General features: G+C 47.7%; 12 non-coding genes across 12 annotated transcripts; all 12 read left to right on the top strand.

The window, feature by feature from the left end:
- The first annotated feature begins 43 nt into the window (after positions 1-43).
- On the top strand, positions 44-234 carry LOC142692525 (U2 spliceosomal RNA). The gene has a single exon (XR_012860961.1). It is a non-coding gene; the product is annotated as a U2 spliceosomal RNA (small nuclear RNA).
- A 1,292-nt stretch (positions 235-1,526) lies between these two features.
- On the top strand, positions 1,527-1,717 carry LOC142692523 (U2 spliceosomal RNA). The gene has a single exon (XR_012860959.1). It is a non-coding gene; the product is annotated as a U2 spliceosomal RNA (small nuclear RNA).
- Positions 1,718-3,013: 1,296 nt separating this feature from the next.
- On the top strand, positions 3,014-3,204 carry LOC142692522 (U2 spliceosomal RNA). Its single transcript, XR_012860958.1, has one exon. It is a non-coding gene; the product is annotated as a U2 spliceosomal RNA (small nuclear RNA).
- Positions 3,205-4,486: 1,282 nt separating this feature from the next.
- LOC142692520 (U2 spliceosomal RNA) lies at positions 4,487-4,677 on the top strand. Its single transcript, XR_012860957.1, has one exon. It is a non-coding gene; the product is annotated as a U2 spliceosomal RNA (small nuclear RNA).
- A 1,288-nt stretch (positions 4,678-5,965) lies between these two features.
- Positions 5,966-6,156, top strand: LOC142692519 (U2 spliceosomal RNA). Its single transcript, XR_012860956.1, has one exon. It is a non-coding gene; the product is annotated as a U2 spliceosomal RNA (small nuclear RNA).
- A 1,292-nt stretch (positions 6,157-7,448) lies between these two features.
- On the top strand, positions 7,449-7,639 carry LOC142692518 (U2 spliceosomal RNA). The gene has a single exon (XR_012860955.1). It is a non-coding gene; the product is annotated as a U2 spliceosomal RNA (small nuclear RNA).
- Positions 7,640-8,935: 1,296 nt separating this feature from the next.
- On the top strand, positions 8,936-9,126 carry LOC142692516 (U2 spliceosomal RNA). Its single transcript, XR_012860953.1, has one exon. It is a non-coding gene; the product is annotated as a U2 spliceosomal RNA (small nuclear RNA).
- Positions 9,127-10,426: 1,300 nt separating this feature from the next.
- Positions 10,427-10,617, top strand: LOC142692515 (U2 spliceosomal RNA). Its single transcript, XR_012860952.1, has one exon. It is a non-coding gene; the product is annotated as a U2 spliceosomal RNA (small nuclear RNA).
- A 1,289-nt stretch (positions 10,618-11,906) lies between these two features.
- On the top strand, positions 11,907-12,097 carry LOC142692514 (U2 spliceosomal RNA). The gene has a single exon (XR_012860951.1). It is a non-coding gene; the product is annotated as a U2 spliceosomal RNA (small nuclear RNA).
- Positions 12,098-13,381: 1,284 nt separating this feature from the next.
- Positions 13,382-13,572, top strand: LOC142692513 (U2 spliceosomal RNA). Its single transcript, XR_012860950.1, has one exon. It is a non-coding gene; the product is annotated as a U2 spliceosomal RNA (small nuclear RNA).
- Positions 13,573-14,860: 1,288 nt separating this feature from the next.
- Positions 14,861-15,051, top strand: LOC142692512 (U2 spliceosomal RNA). Its single transcript, XR_012860949.1, has one exon. It is a non-coding gene; the product is annotated as a U2 spliceosomal RNA (small nuclear RNA).
- A 1,288-nt stretch (positions 15,052-16,339) lies between these two features.
- LOC142692112 (U2 spliceosomal RNA) lies at positions 16,340-16,530 on the top strand. Its single transcript, XR_012860600.1, has one exon. It is a non-coding gene; the product is annotated as a U2 spliceosomal RNA (small nuclear RNA).
- Positions 16,531-17,532: the final 1,002 nt, after the last annotated feature.

Below are 17,532 nucleotides of genomic sequence, written 5' to 3'. Positions count from 1 at the left end.
GCAGTATCGGGCAGGCTCGGGCAACGCGCGGCCCGTTCGGGTTATCGCTTCTCGGCCTTTTGGCTAAGATCAAGTGTAGTATCTGTTCTTATCAGTTTAATATCTGATACGTCCCCTATCTGGGGACCATATATTAAATGGATTTTTAGAACAGGGAGATGGAAATAGAGCTTGCTCTGTCCACTCCACGCATTGACCTGGTATTGCAGTATTTCCAGGACCGGTGCACCCTTTCCTTATGTGTTGACTAAAAGCAGATTCCAAAAGTGTTTTTTGTCTTTGCTATTGTTTCTGTCTTTCTGAAGGGATCTCCCCTTTTAATCCCATTATTTCAACACCTGTTGGACAATGCATGAGTGATAATGAGCTCATTGATTAAATGCAATTAATGAATAGATTGCCACCTCTTGTTGTGTGTCGTCTGTGTTTCTGTGTTTCCGGCATTTCACATTGGAACACCTCATTCACCTTCCTTGTCTTCTCTCCGCCCTCCCTTTTAGGTAAGTTAAAGAGCTGCACCTGAGCCAGCCACTGATTGATTGATTGATTGATTGATTGATTGATTGATTGATTGATTGATTGATTGATGCAGCACAACAGTCAAATAGTGGAGTGGAGTAGGGGAACAGCAAACAGCCAATAAAGCAGCCCGCCCGCTCGCCTGCCCGCCACAATGGACCTACCTGTGTACACTAGATGGATGTGATGGAATGTACTGTCGTCCCTACATTTCAAGAAGAAGTAAGAATTGCAGTTGCAACAAAGCCTTGCTTGCCTACAAAGAGAGCAGCAATTTGGATTTGTTACTATGTTACCTAGAAGAATAACAAACTGTGCAAGGATGGAGGTTGTAGGAGCAAGGAGAAGTTGTCTGTAAAGTTGGTGGATGCCTATTTTCCATTTTGCAGTCCCTTGTCTCCCTCTTGTGGCCTCCTGGAGGCAACTAGCTGTGCAAAAAAAAGACAGCCTGGCGGCCGGCTGTTGCAGTGTTGCCCTCTCAGGCAACACTGAGTGACTGACTGAGCCTCACCGTCTTATATAAAGTTCAGACGGAACTTTGCACGTGTCATAGTGGAGCCCTCAGGATTCCAGAGCCAGCTTTCTGACATCATAATGGGGCCTCAGAGATAAAAGCCTGGGCCCAGGCAGTGTTGGTCAGTGCTGCTCAGCAGGCAGCACTGGACTGGACTGGATTACAGCTGATACAAGGTGTGAAGGAACAAGGGGTGGCTGTGGGCATGCACTTGCTGCCGCTGCCAGTGTTTATCTGCATGGCAGCAGGGCATTTGGGCGTTGCCAGGAAGGCGTTTTTATGTAGATTCCTCCTCTTTCAGCACTGCATTGTGGTGCAAGCAAAAGAAGCAAATCCTGTCTGGCTTCCTCTCCGGCCTTTATTCACCTCCCGTGTAGCTGTGAGTGTGTGAGCCTGCAGGGCCCCATGGAATTGCCTAGAAGTAGGCTGAATCGCTGCAAGGGCTGAACAGCAGTATCGGGCAGGCTCGGGCAACGCGCGGCCCGTTCGGGTTATCGCTTCTCGGCCTTTTGGCTAAGATCAAGTGTAGTATCTGTTCTTATCAGTTTAATATCTGATACGTCCCCTATCTGGGGACCATATATTAAATGGATTTTTAGAACAGGGAGATGGAAATAGAGCTTGCTCTGTCCACTCCACGCATTGACCTGGTATTGCAGTATTTCCAGGACCGGTGCACCCTTTCCTTATGTGTTGACTAAAAGCAGATTCCAAAAGTGTTTTTTGTCTTTGCTATTGTTTCTGTCTTTCTGAAGGGATCTCCCCTTTTAATCCCATTATTTCAACACCTGTTGGACAATGCATGAGTGATAATGAGCTCATTGATTAAATGCAATTAATGAATAGATTGCCACCTCTTGTTGTGTGTCGTCTGTGTTTCTGTGTTTCCGGCATTTCACATTGGAACACCTCATTCACCTTCCTTGTCTTCTCTCCGCCCTCCCTTTTAGGTAAGTTAAAGAGCTGCACCTGAGCCAGCCACTGATTGATTGATTGATTGATTGATTGATTGATTGATTGATTGATTGATTGATTGATTGATGCAGCACAACAGTCAAATAGTGGAGTGGAGTAGGGGAACAGCAAACAGCCAATAAAGCAGCCCGCCCGCTCGCCTGCCCGCCACAATGGACCTACCTGTGTACACTAGATGGATGTGATGGAATGTACTGTCGTCCCTACATTTCAAGAAGAAGTAAGAATTGCAGTTGCAACAAAGCCTTGCTTGCCTACAAAGAGAGCAGCAATTTGGATTTGTTACTATGTTACCTAGAAGAATAACAAACTGTGCAAGGATGGAGGTTGTAGGAGCAAGGAGAAGTTGTCTGTAAAGTTGGTGGATGCCTATTTTCCATTTTGCAGTCCCTTGTCTCCCTCTTGTGGCCTCCTGGAGGCAACTAGCTGTGCAAAAAAAAGACAGCCTGGCGGCCGGCTGTTGCAGTGTTGCCCTCTCAGGCAACACTGAGTGACTGACTGAGCCTCACCGTCTTATATAAAGTTCAGACGGAACTTTGCACGTGTCATAGTGGAGCCCTCAGGATTCCAGAGCCAGCTTTCTGACATCATAATGGGGCCTCAGAGATAAAAGCCTGGGCCCAGGCAGTGTTGGTCAGTGCTGCTCAGCAGGCAGCACTGGACTGGACTGGATTACAGCTGATACAAGGTGTGAAGGAACAAGGGGTGGCTGTGGGCATGCACTTGCTGCCGCTGCCAGTGTTTATCTGCATGGCAGCAGGGCATTTGGGCGTTGCCAGGAAGGCGTTTTTATGTAGATTCCTCCTCTTTCAGCACTGCATTGTGGTGCAAGCAAAAGAAGCAAATCCTGTCTGGCTTCCTCTCCGGCCTTTATTCACCTCCCGTGTAGCTGTGAGTGTGTGAGCCTGCAGGGCCCCATGGAATTGCCTAGAAGTAGGCTGAATCGCTGCAAGGGCTGAACAGCAGTATCGGGCAGGCTCGGGCAACGCGCGGCCCGTTCGGGTTATCGCTTCTCGGCCTTTTGGCTAAGATCAAGTGTAGTATCTGTTCTTATCAGTTTAATATCTGATACGTCCCCTATCTGGGGACCATATATTAAATGGATTTTTAGAACAGGGAGATGGAAATAGAGCTTGCTCTGTCCACTCCACGCATTGACCTGGTATTGCAGTATTTCCAGGACCGGTGCACCCTTTCCTTATGTGTTGACTAAAAGCAGATTCCAAAAGTGTTTTTTGTCTTTGCTATTGTTTCTGTCTTTCTGAAGGGATCTCCCCTTTTAATCCCATTATTTCAACACCTGTTGGACAATGCATGAGTGATAATGAGCTCATTGATTAAATGCAATTAATGAATAGATTGCCACCTCTTGTTGTGTGTCGTCTGTGTTTCTGTGTTTCCGGCATTTCACATTGGAACACCTCATTCACCTTCCTTGTCTTCTCTCCGCCCTCCCTTTTAGGTAAGTTAAAGAGCTGCACCTGAGCCAGCCACTGATTGATTGATTGATTGATTGATTGATTGATTGATTGATGCAGCACAACAGTCAAATAGTGGAGTGGAGTAGGGGAACAGCAAACAGCCAATAAAGCAGCCCGCCCGCTCGCCTGCCCGCCACAATGTACACTACACTACCTGTGTACACTAGATGGATGTGATGGAATGTACTGTCGTCCCTACATTTCAAGAAGAAGTAAGAATTGCAGTTGCAACAAAGCCTTGCTTGCCTACAAAGAGAGCAGCAATTTGGATTTGTTACTATGTTACCTAGAAGAATAACAAACTGTGCAAGGATGGAGGTTGTAGGAGCAAGGAGAAGTTGTCTGTAAAGTTGGTGGATGCCTATTTTCCATTTTGCAGTCCCTTGTCTCCCTCTTGTGGCCTCCTGGAGGCAACTAGCTGTGCAAAAAAAAGACAGCCTGGCGGCCGGCTGTTGCAGTGTTGCCCTCTCAGGCAACACTGAGTGACTGACTGAGCCTCACCGTCTTATATAAAGTTCAGACGGAACTTTGCACGTGTCATAGTGGAGCCCTCAGGATTCCAGAGCCAGCTTTCTGACATCATAATGGGGCCTCAGAGATAAAAGCCTGGGCCCAGGCAGTGTTGGTCAGTGCTGCTCAGCAGGCAGCACTGGACTGGACTGGATTACAGCTGATACAAGGTGTGAAGGAACAAGGGGTGGCTGTGGGCATGCACTTGCTGCCGCTGCCAGTGTTTATCTGCATGGCAGCAGGGCATTTGGGCGTTGCCAGGAAGGCGTTTTTATGTAGATTCCTCCTCTTTCAGCACTGCATTGTGGTGCAAGCAAAAGAAGCAAATCCTGTCTGGCTTCCTCTCCGGCCTTTATTCACCTCCCGTGTAGCTGTGAGTGTGTGAGCCTGCAGGGCCCCATGGAATTGCCTAGAAGTAGGCTGAATCGCTGCAAGGGCTGAACAGCAGTATCGGGCAGGCTCGGGCAACGCGCGGCCCGTTCGGGTTATCGCTTCTCGGCCTTTTGGCTAAGATCAAGTGTAGTATCTGTTCTTATCAGTTTAATATCTGATACGTCCCCTATCTGGGGACCATATATTAAATGGATTTTTAGAACAGGGAGATGGAAATAGAGCTTGCTCTGTCCACTCCACGCATTGACCTGGTATTGCAGTATTTCCAGGACCGGTGCACCCTTTCCTTATGTGTTGACTAAAAGCAGATTCCAAAAGTGTTTTTTGTCTTTGCTATTGTTTCTGTCTTTCTGAAGGGATCTCCCCTTTTAATCCCATTATTTCAACACCTGTTGGACAATGCATGAGTGATAATGAGCTCATTGATTAAATGCAATTAATGAATAGATTGCCACCTCTTGTTGTGTGTCGTCTGTGTTTCTGTGTTTCCGGCATTTCACATTGGAACACCTCATTCACCTTCCTTGTCTTCTCTCCGCCCTCCCTTTTAGGTAAGTTAAAGAGCTGCACCTGAGCCAGCCACTGATTGATTGATTGATTGATTGATTGATTGATTGATTGATTGATTGATTGATGCAGCACAACAGTCAAATAGTGGAGTGGAGTAGGGGAACAGCAAACAGCCAATAAAGCAGCCCGCCCGCTCGCCTGCCCGCCACAATGGACCTACCTGTGTACACTAGATGGATGTGATGGAATGTACTGTCGTCCCTACATTTCAAGAAGAAGTAAGAATTGCAGTTGCAACAAAGCCTTGCTTGCCTACAAAGAGAGCAGCAATTTGGATTTGTTACTATGTTACCTAGAAGAATAACAAACTGTGCAAGGATGGAGGTTGTAGGAGCAAGGAGAAGTTGTCTGTAAAGTTGGTGGATGCCTATTTTCCATTTTGCAGTCCCTTGTCTCCCTCTTGTGGCCTCCTGGAGGCAACTAGCTGTGCAAAAAAAAGACAGCCTGGCGGCCGGCTGTTGCAGTGTTGCCCTCTCAGGCAACACTGAGTGACTGACTGAGCCTCACCGTCTTATATAAAGTTCAGACGGAACTTTGCACGTGTCATAGTGGAGCCCTCAGGATTCCAGAGCCAGCTTTCTGACATCATAATGGGGCCTCAGAGATAAAAGCCTGGGCCCAGGCAGTGTTGGTCAGTGCTGCTCAGCAGGCAGCACTGGACTGGACTGGATTACAGCTGATACAAGGTGTGAAGGAACAAGGGGTGGCTGTGGGCATGCACTTGCTGCCGCTGCCAGTGTTTATCTGCATGGCAGCAGGGCATTTGGGCGTTGCCAGGAAGGCGTTTTTATGTAGATCCCTCCTCTTTCAGCACTGCATTGTGGTGCAAGCAAAAGAAGCAAATCCTGTCTGGCTTCCTCTCCGGCCTTTATTCACCTCCCGTGTAGCTGTGAGTGTGTGAGCCTGCAGGGCCCCATGGAATTGCCTAGAAGTAGGCTGAATCGCTGCAAGGGCTGAACAGCAGTATCGGGCAGGCTCGGGCAACGCGCGGCCCGTTCGGGTTATCGCTTCTCGGCCTTTTGGCTAAGATCAAGTGTAGTATCTGTTCTTATCAGTTTAATATCTGATACGTCCCCTATCTGGGGACCATATATTAAATGGATTTTTAGAACAGGGAGATGGAAATAGAGCTTGCTCTGTCCACTCCACGCATTGACCTGGTATTGCAGTATTTCCAGGACCGGTGCACCCTTTCCTTATGTGTTGACTAAAAGCAGATTCCAAAAGTGTTTTTTGTCTTTGCTATTGTTTCTGTCTTTCTGAAGGGATCTCCCCTTTTAATCCCATTATTTCAACACCTGTTGGACAATGCATGAGTGATAATGAGCTCATTGATTAAATGCAATTAATGAATAGATTGCCACCTCTTGTTGTGTGTCGTCTGTGTTTCTGTGTTTCCGGCATTTCACATTGGAACACCTCATTCACCTTCCTTGTCTTCTCTCCGCCCTCCCTTTTAGGTAAGTTAAAGAGCTGCACCTGAGCCAGCCACTGATTGATTGATTGATTGATTGATTGATTGATTGATTGATTGATTGATTGATTGATGCAGCACAACAGTCAAATAGTGGAGTGGAGTAGGGGAACAGCAAACAGCCAATAAAGCAGCCCGCCCGCTCGCCTGCCCGCCACAATGGACCTACCTGTGTACACTAGATGGATGTGATGGAATGTACTGTCGTCCCTACATTTCAAGAAGAAGTAAGAATTGCAGTTGCAACAAAGCCTTGCTTGCCTACAAAGAGAGCAGCAATTTGGATTTGTTACTATGTTACCTAGAAGAATAACAAACTGTGCAAGGATGGAGGTTGTAGGAGCAAGGAGAAGTTGTCTGTAAAGTTGGTGGATGCCTATTTTCCATTTTGCAGTCCCTTGTCTCCCTCTTGTGGCCTCCTGGAGGCAACTAGCTGTGCAAAAAAAAGACAGCCTGGCGGCCGGCTGTTGCAGTGTTGCCCTCTCAGGCAACACTGAGTGACTGACTGAGCCTCACCGTCTTATATAAAGTTCAGACGGAACTTTGCACGTGTCATAGTGGAGCCCTCAGGATTCCAGAGCCAGCTTTCTGACATCATAATGGGGCCTCAGAGATAAAAGCCTGGGCCCAGGCAGTGTTGGTCAGTGCTGCTCAGCAGGCAGCACTGGACTGGACTGGATTACAGCTGATACAAGGTGTGAAGGAACAAGGGGTGGCTGTGGGCATGCACTTGCTGCCGCTGCCAGTGTTTATCTGCATGGCAGCAGGGCATTTGGGCGTTGCCAGGAAGGCGTTTTTATGTAGATTCCTCCTCTTTCAGCACTGCATTGTGGTGCAAGCAAAAGAAGCAAATCCTGTCTGGCTTCCTCTCTGGCCTTTATTCACCTCCCGTGTAGCTGTGAGTGTGTGAGCCTGCAGGGCCCCATGGAATTGCCTAGAAGTAGGCTGAATCGCTGCAAGGGCTGAACAGCAGTATCGGGCAGGCTCGGGCAACGCGCGGCCCGTTCGGGTTATCGCTTCTCGGCCTTTTGGCTAAGATCAAGTGTAGTATCTGTTCTTATCAGTTTAATATCTGATACGTCCCCTATCTGGGGACCATATATTAAATGGATTTTTAGAACAGGGAGATGGAAATAGAGCTTGCTCTGTCCACTCCACGCATTGACCTGGTATTGCAGTATTTCCAGGACCGGTGCACCCTTTCCTTATGTGTTGACTAAAAGCAGATTCCAAAAGTGTTTTTTGTCTTTGCTATTGTTTCTGTCTTTCTGAAGGGATCTCCCCTTTTAATCCCATTATTTCAACACCTGTTGGACAATGCATGAGTGATAATGAGCTCATTGATTAAATGCAATTAATGAATAGATTGCCACCTCTTGTTGTGTGTCGTCTGTGTTTCTGTGTTTCCGGCATTTCACATTGGAACACCTCATTCACCTTCCTTGTCTTCTCTCCGCCCTCCCTTTTAGGTAAGTTAAAGAGCTGCACCTGAGCCAGCCACTGATTGATTGATTGATTGATTGATTGATTGATTGATTGATTGATTGATTGATTGATTGATGCAGCACAACAGTCAAATAGTGGAGTGGAGTAGGGGAACAGCAAACAGCCAATAAAGCAGCCCGCCCGCTCGCCTGCCCGCCACAATGGACCTACCTGTGTACACTAGATGGATGTGATGGAATGTACTGTCGTCCCTACATTTCAAGAAGAAGTAAGAATTGCAGTTGCAACAAAGCCTTGCTTGCCTACAAAGAGAGCAGCAATTTGGATTTGTTACTATGTTACCTAGAAGAATAACAAACTGTGCAAGGATGGAGGTTGTAGGAGCAAGGAGAAGTTGTCTGTAAAGTTGGTGGATGCCTATTTTCCATTTTGCAGTCCCTTGTCTCCCTCTTGTGGCCTCCTGGAGGCAACTAGCTGTGCAAAAAAAAGACAGCCTGGCGGCCGGCTGTTGCAGTGTTGCCCTCTCAGGCAACACTGAGTGACTGACTGAGCCTCACCGTCTTATATAAAGTTCAGACGGAACTTTGCACGTGTCATAGTGGAGCCCTCAGGATTCCAGAGCCAGCTTTCTGACATCATAATGGGGCCTCAGAGATAAAAGCCTGGGCCCAGGCAGTGTTGGTCAGTGCTGCTCAGCAGGCAGCACTGGACTGGACTGGATTACAGCTGATACAAGGTGTGAAGGAACAAGGGGTGGCTGTGGGCATGCACTTGCTGCCGCTGCCAGTGTTTATCTGCATGGCAGCAGGGCATTTGGGCGTTGCCAGGAAGGCGTTTTTATGTAGATTCCTCCTCTTTCAGCACTGCATTGTGGTGCAAGCAAAAGAAGCAAATCCTGTCTGGCTTCCTCTCCGGCCTTTATTCACCTCCCGTGTAGCTGTGAGTGTGTGAGCCTGCAGGGCCCCATGGAATTGCCTAGAAGTAGGCTGAATCGCTGCAAGGGCTGAACAGCAGTATCGGGCAGGCTCGGGCAACGCGCGGCCCGTTCGGGTTATCGCTTCTCGGCCTTTTGGCTAAGATCAAGTGTAGTATCTGTTCTTATCAGTTTAATATCTGATACGTCCCCTATCTGGGGACCATATATTAAATGGATTTTTAGAACAGGGAGATGGAAATAGAGCTTGCTCTGTCCACTCCACGCATTGACCTGGTATTGCAGTATTTCCAGGACCGGTGCACCCTTTCCTTATGTGTTGACTAAAAGCAGATTCCAAAAGTGTTTTTTGTCTTTGCTATTGTTTCTGTCTTTCTGAAGGGATCTCCCCTTTTAATCCCATTATTTCAACACCTGTTGGACAATGCATGAGTGATAATGAGCTCATTGATTAAATGCAATTAATGAATAGATTGCCACCTCTTGTTGTGTGTCGTCTGTGTTTCTGTGTTTCCGGCATTTCACATTGGAACACCTCATTCACCTTCCTTGTCTTCTCTCCGCCCTCCCTTTTAGGTAAGTTAAAGAGCTGCACCTGAGCCAGCCACTGATTGATTGATTGATTGATTGATTGATTGATTGATTGATTGATTGATTGATTGATTGATTGATGCAGCACAACAGTCAAATAGTGGAGTGGAGTAGGGGAACAGCAAACAGCCAATAAAGCAGCCCGCCCGCTCGCCTGCCCGCCACAATGGACCTACCTGTGTACACTAGATGGATGTGATGGAATGTACTGTCGTCCCTACATTTCAAGAAGAAGTAAGAATTGCAGTTGCAACAAAGCCTTGCTTGCCTACAAAGAGAGCAGCAATTTGGATTTGTTACTATGTTACCTAGAAGAATAACAAACTGTGCAAGGATGGAGGTTGTAGGAGCAAGGAGAAGTTGTCTGTAAAGTTGGTGGATGCCTATTTTCCATTTTGCAGTCCCTTGTCTCCCTCTTGTGGCCTCCTGGAGGCAACTAGCTGTGCAAAAAAAAGACAGCCTGGCGGCCGGCTGTTGCAGTGTTGCCCTCTCAGGCAACACTGAGTGACTGACTGAGCCTCACCGTCTTATATAAAGTTCAGACGGAACTTTGCACGTGTCATAGTGGAGCCCTCAGGATTCCAGAGCCAGCTTTCTGACATCATAATGGGGCCTCAGAGATAAAAGCCTGGGCCCAGGCAGTGTTGGTCAGTGCTGCTCAGCAGGCAGCACTGGACTGGACTGGATTACAGCTGATACAAGGTGTGAAGGAACAAGGGGTGGCTGTGGGCATGCACTTGCTGCCGCTGCCAGTGTTTATCTGCATGGCAGCAGGGCATTTGGGCGTTGCCAGGAAGGCGTTTTTATGTAGATTCCTCCTCTTTCAGCACTGCATTGTGGTGCAAGCAAAAGAAGCAAATCCTGTCTGGCTTCCTCTCCGGCCTTTATTCACCTCCCGTGTAGCTGTGAGTGTGTGAGCCTGCAGGGCCCCATGGAATTGCCTAGAAGTAGGCTGAATCGCTGCAAGGGCTGAACAGCAGTATCGGGCAGGCTCGGGCAACGCGCGGCCCGTTCGGGTTATCGCTTCTCGGCCTTTTGGCTAAGATCAAGTGTAGTATCTGTTCTTATCAGTTTAATATCTGATACGTCCCCTATCTGGGGACCATATATTAAATGGATTTTTAGAACAGGGAGATGGAAATAGAGCTTGCTCTGTCCACTCCACGCATTGACCTGGTATTGCAGTATTTCCAGGACCGGTGCACCCTTTCCTTATGTGTTGACTAAAAGCAGATTCCAAAAGTGTTTTTTGTCTTTGCTATTGTTTCTGTCTTTCTGAAGGGATCTCCCCTTTTAATCCCATTATTTCAACACCTGTTGGACAATGCATGAGTGATAATGAGCTCATTGATTAAATGCAATTAATGAATAGATTGCCACCTCTTGTTGTGTGTCGTCTGTGTTTCTGTGTTTCCGGCATTTCACATTGGAACACCTCATTCACCTTCCTTGTCTTCTCTCCGCCCTCCCTTTTAGGTAAGTTAAAGAGCTGCACCTGAGCCAGCCACTGATTGATTGATTGATTGATTGATTGATTGATTGATTGATTGATTGATTGATTGCAGCACAACAGTCAAATAGTGGAGTGGAGTAGGGGAACAGCAAACAGCCAATAAAGCAGCCCGCCCGCTCGCCTGCCCGCCACAATGGACCTACCTGTGTACACTAGATGGATGTGATGGAATGTACTGTCGTCCCTACATTTCAAGAAGAAGTAAGAATTGCAGTTGCAACAAAGCCTTGCTTGCCTACAAAGAGAGCAGCAATTTGGATTTGTTACTATGTTACCTAGAAGAATAACAAACTGTGCAAGGATGGAGGTTGTAGGAGCAAGGAGAAGTTGTCTGTAAAGTTGGTGGATGCCTATTTTCCATTTTGCAGTCCCTTGTCTCCCTCTTGTGGCCTCCTGGAGGCAACTAGCTGTGCAAAAAAAAGACAGCCTGGCGGCCGGCTGTTGCAGTGTTGCCCTCTCAGGCAACACTGAGTGACTGACTGAGCCTCACCGTCTTATATAAAGTTCAGACGGAACTTTGCACGTGTCATAGTGGAGCCCTCAGGATTCCAGAGCCAGCTTTCTGACATCATAATGGGGCCTCAGAGATAAAAGCCTGGGCCCAGGCAGTGTTGGTCAGTGCTGCTCAGCAGGCAGCACTGGACTGGACTGGATTACAGCTGATACAAGGTGTGAAGGAACAAGGGGTGGCTGTGGGCATGCACTTGCTGCCGCTGCCAGTGTTTATCTGCATGGCAGCAGGGCATTTGGGCGTTGCCAGGAAGGCGTTTTTATGTAGATTCCTCCTCTTTCAGCACTGCATTGTGGTGCAAGCAAAAGAAGCAAATCCTGTCTGGCTTCCTCTCCGGCCTTTATTCACCTCCCGTGTAGCTGTGAGTGTGTGAGCCTGCAGGGCCCCATGGAATTGCCTAGAAGTAGGCTGAATCGCTGCAAGGGCTGAACAGCAGTATCGGGCAGGCTCGGGCAACGCGCGGCCCGTTCGGGTTATCGCTTCTCGGCCTTTTGGCTAAGATCAAGTGTAGTATCTGTTCTTATCAGTTTAATATCTGATACGTCCCCTATCTGGGGACCATATATTAAATGGATTTTTAGAACAGGGAGATGGAAATAGAGCTTGCTCTGTCCACTCCACGCATTGACCTGGTATTGCAGTATTTCCAGGACCGGTGCACCCTTTCCTTATGTGTTGACTAAAAGCAGATTCCAAAAGTGTTTTTTGTCTTTGCTATTGTTTCTGTCTTTCTGAAGGGATCTCCCCTTTTAATCCCATTATTTCAACACCTGTTGGACAATGCATGAGTGATAATGAGCTCATTGATTAAATGCAATTAAAGAATAGATTGCCACCTCTTGTTGTGTGTCGTCTGTGTTTCTGTGTTTCCGGCATTTCACATTGGAACACCTCATTCACCTTCCTTGTCTTCTCTCCGCCCTCCCTTTTAGGTAAGTTAAAGAGCTGCACCTGAGCCAGCCACTGATTGATTGATTGATTGATTGATTGATTGATTGATTGATTGATTGATGCAGCACAACAGTCAAATAGTGGAGTGGAGTAGGGGAACAGCAAACAGCCAATAAAGCAGCCCGCCCGCTCGCCTGCCCGCCACAATGGACCTACCTGTGTACACTAGATGGATGTGATGGAATGTACTGTCGTCCCTACATTTCAAGAAGAAGTAAGAATTGCAGTTGCAACAAAGCCTTGCTTGCCTACAAAGAGAGCAGCAATTTGGATTTGTTACTATGTTACCTAGAAGAATAACAAACTGTGCAAGGATGGAGGTTGTAGGAGCAAGGAGAAGTTGTCTGTAAAGTTGGTGGATGCCTATTTTCCATTTTGCAGTCCCTTGTCTCCCTCTTGTGGCCTCCTGGAGGCAACTAGCTGTGCAAAAAAAAGACAGCCTGGCGGCCGGCTGTTGCAGTGTTGCCCTCTCAGGCAACACTGAGTGACTGACTGAGCCTCACCGTCTTATATAAAGTTCAGACGGAACTTTGCACGTGTCATAGTGGAGCCCTCAGGATTCCAGAGCCAGCTTTCTGACATCATAATGGGGCCTCAGAGATAAAAGCCTGGGCCCAGGCAGTGTTGGTCAGTGCTGCTCAGCAGGCAGCACTGGACTGGACTGGATTACAGCTGATACAAGGTGTGAAGGAACAAGGGGTGGCTGTGGGCATGCACTTGCTGCCGCTGCCAGTGTTTATCTGCATGGCAGCAGGGCATTTTGGCGTTGCCAGGAAGGCGTTTTTATGTAGATTCCTCCTCTTTCAGCACTGCATTGTGGTGCAAGCAAAAGAAGCAAATCCTGTCTGGCTTCCTCTCCGGCCTTTATTCACCTCCCGTGTAGCTGTGAGTGTGTGAGCCTGCAGGGCCCCATGGAATTGCCTAGAAGTAGGCTGAATCGCTGCAAGGGCTGAACAGCAGTATCGGGCAGGCTCGGGCAACGCGCGGCCCGTTCGGGTTATCGCTTCTCGGCCTTTTGGCTAAGATCAAGTGTAGTATCTGTTCTTATCAGTTTAATATCTGATACGTCCCCTATCTGGGGACCATATATTAAATGGATTTTTAGAACAGGGAGATGGAAATAGAGCTTGCTCTGTCCACTCCACGCATTGACCTGGTATTGCAGTATTTCCAGGACCGGTGCACCCTTTCCTTATGTGTTGACTAAAAGCAGATTCCAAAAGTGTTTTTTGTCTTTGCTATTGTTTCTGTCTTTCTGAAGGGATCTCCCCTTTTAATCCCATTATTTCAACACCTGTTGGACAATGCATGAGTGATAATGAGCTCATTGATTAAATGCAATTAATGAATAGATTGCCACCTCTTGTTGTGTGTCGTCTGTGTTTCTGTGTTTCCGGCATTTCACATTGGAACACCTCATTCACCTTCCTTGTCTTCTCTCCGCCCTCCCTTTTAGGTAAGTTAAAGAGCTGCACCTGAGCCAGCCACTGATTGATTGATTGATTGATTGATTGATTGATTGATTGATTGATTGATTGATGCAGCACAACAGTCAAATAGTGGAGTGGAGTAGGGGAACAGCAAACAGCCAATAAAGCAGCCCGCCCGCTCGCCTGCCCGCCACAATGGACCTACCTGTGTACACTAGATGGATGTGATGGAATGTACTGTCGTCCCTACATTTCAAGAAGAAGTAAGAATTGCAGTTGCAACAAAGCCTTGCTTGCCTACAAAGAGAGCAGCAATTTGGATTTGTTACTATGTTACCTAGAAGAATAACAAACTGTGCAAGGATGGAGGTTGTAGGAGCAAGGAGAAGTTGTCTGTAAAGTTGGTGGATGCCTATTTTCCATTTTGCAGTCCCTTGTCTCCCTCTTGTGGCCTCCTGGAGGCAACTAGCTGTGCAAAAAAAAGACAGCCTGGCGGCCGGCTGTTGCAGTGTTGCCCTCTCAGGCAACACTGAGTGACTGACTGAGCCTCACCGTCTTATATAAAGTTCAGACGGAACTTTGCACGTGTCATAGTGGAGCCCTCAGGATTCCAGAGCCAGCTTTCTGACATCATAATGGGGCCTCAGAGATAAAAGCCTGGGCCCAGGCAGTGTTGGTCAGTGCTGCTCAGCAGGCAGCACTGGACTGGACTGGATTACAGCTGATACAAGGTGTGAAGGAACAAGGGGTGGCTGTGGGCATGCACTTGCTGCCGCTGCCAGTGTTTATCTGCATGGCAGCAGGGCATTTGGGCGTTGCCAGGAAGGCGTTTTTATGTAGATTCCTCCTCTTTCAGCACTGCATTGTGGTGCAAGCAAAAGAAGCAAATCCTGTCTGGCTTCCTCTCCGGCCTTTATTCACCTCCCGTGTAGCTGTGAGTGTGTGAGCCTGCAGGGCCCCATGGAATTGCCTAGAAGTAGGCTGAATCGCTGCAAGGGCTGAACAGCAGTATCGGGCAGGCTCGGGCAACGCGCGGCCCGTTCGGGTTATCGCTTCTCGGCCTTTTGGCTAAGATCAAGTGTAGTATCTGTTCTTATCAGTTTAATATCTGATACGTCCCCTATCTGGGGACCATATATTAAATGGATTTTTAGAACAGGGAGATGGAAATAGAGCTTGCTCTGTCCACTCCACGCATTGACCTGGTATTGCAGTATTTCCAGGACCGGTGCACCCTTTCCTTATGTGTTGACTAAAAGCAGATTCCAAAAGTGTTTTTTGTCTTTGCTATTGTTTCTGTCTTTCTGAAGGGATCTCCCCTTTTAATCCCATTATTTCAACACCTGTTGGACAATGCATGAGTGATAATGAGCTCATTGATTAAATGCAATTAATGAATAGATTGCCACCTCTTGTTGTGTGTCGTCTGTGTTTCTGTGTTTCCGGCATTTCACATTGGAACACCTCATTCACCTTCCTTGTCTTCTCTCCGCCCTCCCTTTTAGGTAAGTTAAAGAGCTGCACCTGAGCCAGCCACTGATTGATTGATTGATTGATTGATTGATTGATTGATTGATTGATTGATTGATGCAGCACAACAGTCAAATAGTGGAGTGGAGTAGGGGAACAGCAAACAGCCAATAAAGCAGCCCGCCCGCTCGCCTGCCCGCCACAATGGACCTACCTGTGTACACTAGATGGATGTGATGGAATGTACTGTCGTCCCTACATTTCAAGAAGAAGTAAGAATTGCAGTTGCAACAAAGCCTTGCTTGCCTACAAAGAGAGCAGCAATTTGGATTTGTTACTATGTTACCTAGAAGAATAACAAACTGTGCAAGGATGGAGGTTGTAGGAGCAAGGAGAAGTTGTCTGTAAAGTTGGTGGATGCCTATTTTCCATTTTGCAGTCCCTTGTCTCCCTCTTGTGGCCTCCTGGAGGCAACTAGCTGTGCAAAAAAAAGACAGCCTGGCGGCCGGCTGTTGCAGTGTTGCCCTCTCAGGCAACACTGAGTGACTGACTGAGCCTCACCGTCTTATATAAAGTTCAGACGGAACTTTGCACGTGTCATAGTGGAGCCCTCAGGATTCCAGAGCCAGCTTTCTGACATCATAATGGGGCCTCAGAGATAAAAGCCTGGGCCCAGGCAGTGTTGGTCAGTGCTGCTCAGCAGGCAGCACTGGACTGGACTGGATTACAGCTGATACAAGGTGTGAAGGAACAAGGGGTGGCTGTGGGCATGCACTTGCTGCCGCTGCCAGTGTTTATCTGCATGGCAGCAGGGCATTTGGGCGTTGCCAGGAAGGCGTTTTTATGTAGATTCCTCCTCTTTCAGCACTGCATTGTGGTGCAAGCAAAAGAAGCAAATCCTGTCTGGCTTCCTCTCCGGCCTTTATTCACCTCCCGTGTAGCTGTGAGTGTGTGAGCCTGCAGGGCCCCATGGAATTGCCTAGAAGTAGGCTGAATCGCTGCAAGGGCTGAACAGCAGTATCGGGCAGGCTCGGGCAACGCGCGGCCCGTTCGGGTTATCGCTTCTCGGCCTTTTGGCTAAGATCAAGTGTAGTATCTGTTCTTATCAGTTTAATATCTGATACATCCCCTATCTGGGGACCATATATTAAATGGATTTTTAGAACAGGGAGATGGAAATAGAGCTTGCTCTGTCCACTCCACGCATTGACCTGGTATTGCAGTATTTCCAGGACCGGTGCACCCTTTCCTTATGTGTTGACTAAAAGCAGATTCCAAAAGTGTTTTTTGTCTTTGCTATTGTTTCTGTCTTTCTGAAGGGATCTCCCCTTTTAATCCCATTATTTCAACACCTGTTGGACAATGCATGAGTGATAATGAGCTCATTGATTAAATGCAATTAATGAATAGATTGCCACCTCTTGTTGTGTGTCGTCTGTGTTTCTGTGTTTCCGGCATTTCACATTGGAACACCTCATTCACCTTCCTTGTCTTCTCTCCGCCCTCCCTTTTAGGTAAGTTAAAGAGCTGCACCTGAGCCAGCCACTGATTGATTGATTGATTGATTGATTGATTGATTGATTGATTGCAGCACAACAGTCAAATAGTGGAGTGGAGTAGGGGAACAGCAAACAGCCAATAAAGCAGCCCGCCCGCTCGCCTGCCCGCCACAATGGACCTACCTGTGTACACTAGATGGATGTGATGGAATGTACTGTCGTCCCTACATTTCAAGAAGAAGTAAGAATTGCAGTTGCAACAAAGCCTTGCTTGCCTACAAAGAGAGCAGCAATTTGGATTTGTTACTATGTTACCTAGAAGAATAACAAACTGTGCAAGGATGGAGGTTGTAGGAGCAAGGAGAAGTTGTCTGTAAAGTTGGTGGATGCCTATTTTCCATTTTGCAGTCCCTTGTCTCCCTCTTGTGGCCTCCTGGAGGCAACTAGCTGTGCAAAAAAAAGACAGCCTGGCGGCCGGCTGTTGCAGTGTTGCCCTCTCAGGCAACACTGAGTGACTGACTGAGCCTCACCGTCTTATATAAAGTTCAGACGGAACTTTGCACGTGTCATAGTGGAGCCCTCAGGATTCCAGAGCCAGCTTTCTGACATCATAATGGGGCCTCAGAGATAAAAGCCTGGGCCCAGGCAGTGTTGGTCAGTGCTGCTCAGCAGGCAGCACTGGACTGGACTGGATTACAGCTGATACAAGGTGTGAAGGAACAAGGGGTGGCTGTGGGCATGCACTTGCTGC

The sequence above is a fragment of the Rhinoderma darwinii genome, assembly GCF_050947455.1.
Source record: "Rhinoderma darwinii isolate aRhiDar2 chromosome 5 unlocalized genomic scaffold, aRhiDar2.hap1 SUPER_5_unloc_39, whole genome shotgun sequence".
Classification (NCBI taxonomy): domain Eukaryota; kingdom Metazoa; phylum Chordata; class Amphibia; order Anura; family Rhinodermatidae; genus Rhinoderma; species Rhinoderma darwinii.
This window is presented reverse-complemented; position numbering and strand designations above follow the sequence as displayed.